The sequence below is a fragment of the Nematolebias whitei genome, chromosome 15 (genome assembly GCF_014905685.2).
Source record: "Nematolebias whitei isolate Nwh7 chromosome 15, NemWhi1, whole genome shotgun sequence".
Taxonomy (NCBI): domain Eukaryota; kingdom Metazoa; phylum Chordata; class Actinopteri; order Cyprinodontiformes; family Rivulidae; genus Nematolebias; species Nematolebias whitei.
Window position 1 is genome coordinate 34,371,634 of NC_056512.1, and position 7,181 is coordinate 34,378,814.

Consider the following 7,181-nt stretch of genomic DNA (forward strand, 5'->3'; position numbering starts at 1 on the left):
CCGTCCATCCATCCATCCATCCATCCATCCATCCATCCATCCATCCATCCATCCATCCATCCATCCATCCATCCATCCATCCATCCATCCATCCATCCATCCATCCATCCATCCATCCATCCATCCATCCCAACCTGAGCTGCTAGGTCTCCAGTGTTCCTCCGCCCGCACCAGCTGAGTGAAGTGAGCGTGCACGGAAGGACTCTCTGTCGCAGTCCTTTGAAATTTAAAGGGTCAGTCGAAAATTGTGTTATGAATATGGAAAAAAAAATGTTTATATGTCGCTTCAGCGTATAAGTTGCAGGACTGACAAATCTATGGAAATAAACTGCAACTTATACGTCGAAAAATACGGTAGGCAATTGGACTTGTTGCCAAAAAGTGGTGCACAAACCAGAAGAAACCCTGGGGTCAATAATTAAAATGAAACAATAAGTAACAGAGGCTGTCACTAATGATAAACACTGTAGTAAAACGATCACATTATCTGATTTAATTTATTTTGTATGAATATATGTGCCAATTTTAGAAGATTCATGCTATCAAAGTTTATTTTTTATTTTTTTAAGTTAAGCCCCTCACATCTGAACAAAACAGCTAAAATAATGGAGACATGTTCAACACAAATCAAGATTAATTTTTCAACCTAATCTTTGCTCCTCCTGGCTCATGAAATGAGTCTGTTAGCTGTGAGTTAGCATCCATTATAACGTTTAACGTCACCGGACGAACAGGAGCTGTTAATGGAGAACAGTCATCATTTTGATTTCAGTCTGATTCAGCGACGCACTCAATAAATGACTACGAACTCATTTCCCTTCAGCTTTTTTCCAAAACATTTCCACAGTTATTAACATTGAAAACAAGTTGCTAAATAAAGCTTGCGACTAGTGCATCATTAATAAAGTGTTGAGGTGCGAGGATGATTTTTTAAAAATTTGGTAATTTTAGTCTGTGGGAGAAAAACCATTAGCAGCTGTTGTTTCATCACTGGATAAAAAGAGATAAATTAAAATGTTCACTGAACCGAATGAGCTGATGCATGGCTTTATCCTTAAATTGCTTACAGATGTTTCACTCTGGCATCCTTTCTCTGGAACAGCTCTGCAGGAAATATTGTACATCTGACTTTTAATCCTATCACCTAATCGCTACAAACACAGGAGGTTTTACAAAACAGAGCTGTTGTACTTGGAGCCTTTTTCCATAAACATTAATCTCTTTACTCGAGCGTTTGAGCCTTCCGTGTTCGTTTCTGGTTTCTTCAGAAAAGAGCAGCTCAGATCTCGGTGCACTCTGGCAGCCCCCCGTCTCCTGCGGTGATATGGTGGTCACGGTGGTTTCTCTTCCAGCAAGATACTTATCGTTTCTCGCATAAGAAACGTTTCTCCCATTAAAAATGTCTTCAGATCTGTGCGATAAAATGATTTGAATGATCAGTGTAACTCAGTGGTTTACTGACATCTTTAAGTTGACATAAAAATTGAATATTGATTGTTTGATTGTTGATTTTAACCTCATCCGGATAGCGCTAAAGCTTCTGTTTTGAATCGCAGCCACTTTCTTTAACGTCTGGTCCTTGAAATAGCCCGTGAACCGTTTTCAAACCATTTTGGAAACAATCCTATAGATTTTTAGACAAATGGGTTCCTTGTTTCGGGCAGTGTTTCGCTCACACTGGCATGCTCTGTGAAAAGTAACCCTGCTCAGACTCTGATTTCTGACAGGTTTTCCATCACAGTGAACATTCTCATCCAGCTGCTGTATGCTGAGGGTTGTGGGAGGACATGGGTGGGGTCCACCCTTGAAGGAGCTGGGAGAAAATGTGAGTTTTTATTAAATTTGTCAAGCATTTTAAAATATGTTTGAGAAAAGGAAACGCTATATTAACATGTTTGTGAAGTGAGAATCAATGAATATAACTGAGGGATGCAGGAGCAGAGAGTGTAACTGGGTGTTTGTGTTGTTTCTCTTTGTGGCCTTGTGATGCACTTGCGACCTGTCCAGGGTGCACCTCGCACATGTGCACCGACGACCCCCGTAACCCAGAAAGGAAGAAGCAAGTAAAAATAATGTATGGATGCAGGAGCACAACATGCCTGCAAATAACCCTTTTTAATGACCGGGCTCTAATGAGCAGAACAAAACAGGACTTCAGTAAAGTGAGACCAAAAGAAAAGTCCAAATGAAATATTTACAATTTGACGGGTGAAAATATGAAAAATCACTGGTGGATTGTTTACTAAAACATGAATAATGCCAGTCTGAGCGAACGTTTGCGGTGTGTTTCAGACGGTCATCATCGTTAGTCATGTTTATCCACCTTCAAAAACATTTTATGCACGAAGTCAAGTCACAACCAATTAAATTGATGGATTGAGTAATCTGGATGAAGTCATACCCATGATTTTATTTTATTTTTGCAGAAAAATTATGCAGCATTGTACCACAAACAGGCACACCAAATTTCTGTAACATTGACAACAGAGATAAAACCGAATTGCTTTCATTTTTTGATAACTTGTTTCCATATGAAAATGTTCTTTGGAGAAGTGATAAGAGCTGAAAGAAACTAAAAACATACATTTTTACTATGGTTTAAATGTTGTTTCTGGCAAAACTTGCTTGACATGAGGCCCAAATAGATTTCATTTTTAAATAAAATCACTTTTCTCTGCTTCTACCTGCCTCGAAATAAGTTATGTTTTGCATAAATGTGCCTGCAGATGGTTCTTTATCAGTTAACGCATAAGAACAGTCAGATATTGCTTTGTGGCTCTATTATAAAACAATTGCTTTCATTTCCTTTCTTTTCATGTTTGACCCATGTGGCCAAATTGGCTTGATTCAAAAGAAACACTAGATTCATCCACGAATGCATATTTAAGATAATGGAAATAATGCCTGACATTATAGTTCAAATGTTCTATTGGGTGCTTGTTGCTGGTTTGTTATTACACACCCAATATTCTGTCTCTATTAAAGAGCGGAAGAACATATTTAGTTGAATATTGTTTTGCTCACACCTTTGCCTCCAAGGCGGATGTTTGTCGTTAGCAGAACTGTGCGTTTTCGACAGGCGGCTGATCGTTTTCTGCCAAAAATGTAACAGGTCAGCGGGTCAGATTTCATGTTGCTGTGTGGAACAATAAGCAGAGAACAGCATGTTCAAATGTAGACTTTTTCTGCATTCATTAGACTCAGACTTGTTTTTACACAGCATGAAAACACAATTTCTATAGTAACCCATCAGCTTTGTTATCATAAGAGGTGAATCAGACGTACCTGAGTATGTTTTAGTTTAATTCACATGTAAATTGTGCATACAAATGATAATAACCAGTAATTATATTAAGAGACCATATTTAACCAGGAAGCTCAAAAGAAGACAAAAAACTGAGCTTGCACTTCCACTAGACTGACAGAAACAACCATGATTTAATTCCGCATGTGGGATTTGATCAACTTCTAAATAATCCCTCTTTTTAGTAACATCTCACTGATAATTGTATTGAGCTGACCCTGGTTTAGAAGACACTGGATCTCACATGGGCATACTCAGCTGGTGTAGCGTCACAAAGGAGTAAAAACCATTATTGGGGTGTGTGTATATCCGTCTGAATTCTGTTATCAGCCATCGAGCATGAAAACATTTGCACCTCCTCATAGCACCGTGCCATTAATTCAATTCGATTCAAAATACTTTTTTAATCCCAAAGAGAAATTAATTGTTGTAGTTCATCATCCTGGTTTTATCAAGAGTTGTTATAGATGCTGATGGCTTTGGACAGGAAGGATCTGCAGCAGCCCGTCCCACAGCAGATCGGAATAAACTGGCTGCAGATGCCGATCCGTCCACCCAGACCCATCAGAACTCTCGGTCCTCTTGGGCAGCAGGGCTGCCTGAATGCCGGGCAGAACTTCTCCCCGAGTGATGCCATTTATCCCAGCGGCCTGCCAAGCCTCTCATCGCCACAGACTTAACTGTAGGTGCCGGGAGATGATCTCGATCCTCCCGCTGTCAAGAGCCGCATTTCTTGCTACCTCCAAGATCTCTGCAGTCAGGCACTCGAACACTACCTCCAGGTAGATGGGAATGCATCCACGGCACCTCCTTTTCAACTCATTTGGGATTTGGGGCTGTAGCTGAGGTATTTTTTGAGCTTTTGAGATGTTAATCTGCTGCTCCCCGTTGTAGAAAACCACTTTCTTGTTATGGTTATGTATCATGACAAATGTCCAAATATAAAAAAGGTTTTAGTAAAAATCCTTCCAGCGACACAGCATCTGATACCAGAGGAAGTAGTCATCCGAAAAAGCAATTGCTATTCAGAAAAAAGAGTAATTAAAGTTTTCAAAAGCAAAATCTCAGAATGAATGTAAGAGAGCTACTCCAACATTCAGCCACCTTGAGCAGCACAATTACAAAACAGTAGTGCCTGTTAGTTTAAATGTTGACATTATAATGGATATATTTTATATTTTTAAAAAGGAAATAAACACAAATGTTGTGGTTGCAATGTTTTAAATATGTTGGTTTTGATTCTTGTAAAGGAGATGCTCTCACGATTGATGCCACTCTCTGGCCAATCAATGGTCTGCTGATGTTAAATCTTCAGCTGGACTCGTTTGGAATCTCAGCGGCGCAGTTCTAAGAACCGAGCTGGAAGCGGGTGGGATCACACAAAGTATGACTGTGATGTTTCACCGAGTTTATCCAAGTTGGGCTTAGTTGAGCCAATGGAAAAAGTCCAGTTTTCTTGGCTCCAATTACCTTTATGCCTGTCCTTCATCTCCTCTTCAGCCCCAGCTGCTCCCACTCAGTAATCACCCCTCCTCACATTGTCTGATCTGCAAGCTCTGTTTTCCTGTTTTGTTCTTGATGTTCTCATTGGTTTTGTATGATCCTATTGTTTTTTTATTTTTATGATTTTGTTATTCATTTGTCAAAGTTTTTTAAAATTCAATTAATCACCTGAGTCCACATTTTTGGTCTGCTAAACATGTCAAAGTGTTTTAATTACATGAGCGCCTGCTGTCATGAAAGGGCTACAGTTTTCTTCCTTTTTTTTAAAAACAGAAAACCTAAACAAATTGTGACACTTTGAAGTTTATTTTTTTAAATATTTTTTAAAGAGGACATAACTGGTGAAGAGAATTTGCCATTAACTGCAAAGCAAAAACCAGTCTCCTACTCCTGAGTAACAGAAGTGAGGTAACTTTCCGCTGTAAATCTCACAGCTGACACTTTCCAAATCTCTAAAGCCACAAAGTGCCACGGCTGTATTTTTGTTTTCATCACCATTTTAAGAGGTAGTTACTTCAGACACATATATTTATGCCCTGAATAATTTTAATACTTTATTTAATAGTGAGTATAAGAGCTGATTTGGGAGGAAAAAGAGCTGCTTGTAACTTAATATCATAAGAAATAAGAAGACGCAGCTCACAACAACTACGTCAGTTTTATTTGAGGTGTTTTCAGATAATGTCAGAAGATGATAATAAACTTGTTGACAAGATTGGCTATCCAAGCTGGACTCCATCCCTCCCACTGTCATCTGGGACAGGCTCCAAACACTTTGACACCAAATTCAGTTTTAATGTAATATTATAACTACTACAAAACAAACCAAGTGCTTCTTATGTTCTTATTGCCAGCTAAGTCTTTGTTAAACAGAACTGTTTATCCAAATAACAGATGATCATATACTTTAGCAACTAAGATTAGTCAGGTACATGGTTTTTATTCAAATAAAATTTCCTATGTATCCTGACGCATGTTCAATTATCCAGGTAGAAAAATCTAAAAAAGTTAAGTCTGGTCCTCTGGACATTCAAAAAACAAAACAAAACAAAACAAACAAAAAAAGTAGAAATGTTTCATCTTTCATTCAAAAGACTTCTTCAGTTTTCAAGAAATTTCCTACGATTTTTTTTACTGCATTTGGTTTATAATTCAGCACTAGCATCTCATGTTTGATTCTGATAGTTTAACTGATGAAAAGCACTTTGTATTGTACCAGACGTGGCCAAAAAAGGTGAAGGAATGTTGTTTAGCCTGCGTGCATGTTCCCTACCATAGGTGCTTGATGACAGTCATTCAGATAGAGGAGTGGCTGGAATGGAGGATACGTGTGATTGCTTTCCTGCTGAAACATCAGCCCCAGTCGTCAGCGGGGGTTACTCGTCTTTATGTCCGCTGGTTCTCGGATGAAAATGTCTCGGGGGAGAGAACAGAGCGGGTAAATGATGCACAGAAATGACACTTGTGAGATATGACAGGGACACTGAATGGAAATACTGCTGCTGCTTATCAGGTACAGCCAGTGGAACATGATTACTACCGACTGGCAGCATAACAAGGTAATTTAAACACTGCCACCCGGATGCAATCTCATCGTGATTTTGCCTGTAGGCAGCATCTAACGGCTTCAGAGCCTCTGGTAAAAACACTCGTCCTCATCACATAAAAGAGCCCATTAATCCCAGCCAGGAGAGGACAACAAACCTCTTATATCTCTAATTGATTAATTATCCCTATTGAGACTCACAAAGGACATTCAAACAGTGATAAAAAAAATAAACCCACCAAAATCATAAACAGGAGCCAATTTGCCTACAGGTTTTGTGTCTCCTCTCATACTTGAGAACAGGACACTGTTATCTAACATCCAGCCAAATAAAGAACAAATCTTTCCACAAAGACTGTGTGAAGGGAATGTAAACTATTGGCTGCCTATTTCCAGCTTTCAGCAATGGATAATCATTCCCAGCAGGAGCCACAATGTTTTTTCTTTCTTTCTTTTTTGTGTGTTGTTACAGAAACAGATGGCACAGGCAGGACTTCTCACCTTTCATGGCATGAACATGATGTGTTTGAGCAGCATGGCAGCCAAAATGACTTCCTTCAATAATGCACTGACATGCTGGCGAATCCTGCAAACACAACAGACAAATACAAGGTCAAAATGTTATTTTCTAGATTTTTAACAATGTCAAAAGTAGTTTGTATGCATGCAATAGATGTGATAATCACCTGTTTTCAACTAAGAAATTACTTACCTTTACAAATTTCCCTACTTGCACAGCTCATACCTTTTGTTATAAATGTGCACTTGAAAAATCTCAGATTGAAGCACAAGGTAGCTCTATACTCCTTTGTCCATTCTCATGTATCA